Source organism: Octopus bimaculoides, chromosome 2 (assembly GCF_001194135.2).
Source record: "Octopus bimaculoides isolate UCB-OBI-ISO-001 chromosome 2, ASM119413v2, whole genome shotgun sequence".
In the NCBI taxonomy this organism is placed as follows: Eukaryota; Metazoa; Mollusca; class Cephalopoda; order Octopoda; family Octopodidae; genus Octopus; species Octopus bimaculoides.
The window spans coordinates 4756436-4756960 of NC_068982.1; the positions used below are offsets into that span (position 1 = coordinate 4756436).

The window sequence follows — 525 nt, forward strand, 5'->3', positions numbered from 1 at the left end:
GGGGGGGGGGGTCGATGTCATCCAGTTACCGCCTCACCGAAATCGCTGGCCTTGTGTTAAAATGTGAAACCATTATAATTAACATGTAAAACGAATGATGATGGTGATGATGATGGTGATGATCATGATGATCATGATGATGGTGATAATGGTGAGGAAAAATTCTCCAAATAAACCATTGTTTCTATGAGTGGAGATGAAGGAAAATTATGAATTTATGTAAAAAACCAAAACCAAAAAATCCTGTGAAACGAAACATTACATCATTTTTGACTTTCAAACATTTTCCCTTTTTCAAATTAATAGACCGTTTGTAAAGAGATAATAACAAAAAAATGTCCAAATTTCTTAAATACATCATTTACACTTTAAGTATATGTTGATAATGATGATAAGTGAGCAACAAATTGATTTTATTACTGATCAAAGATATGATATTTTAAAAATGTGTTGCGTAAATGAAGATTAAGCTGATGCTGTCGACTACCAAGCTTCTATTGTAGAAAAATCAATTATGTGATATAT

At 31.4% G+C, this 525-nt stretch overlaps 1 protein-coding gene across 1 annotated transcript in view; it reads left to right on the forward strand.

Moving 5' to 3' along the window:
* LOC106884237 (neuropeptide FF receptor 2) overlaps window positions 1–525 on the forward strand; it is a 274881-nt gene that overhangs the window by 260131 nt on the left and 14225 nt on the right. The window lies entirely within an intron of this gene.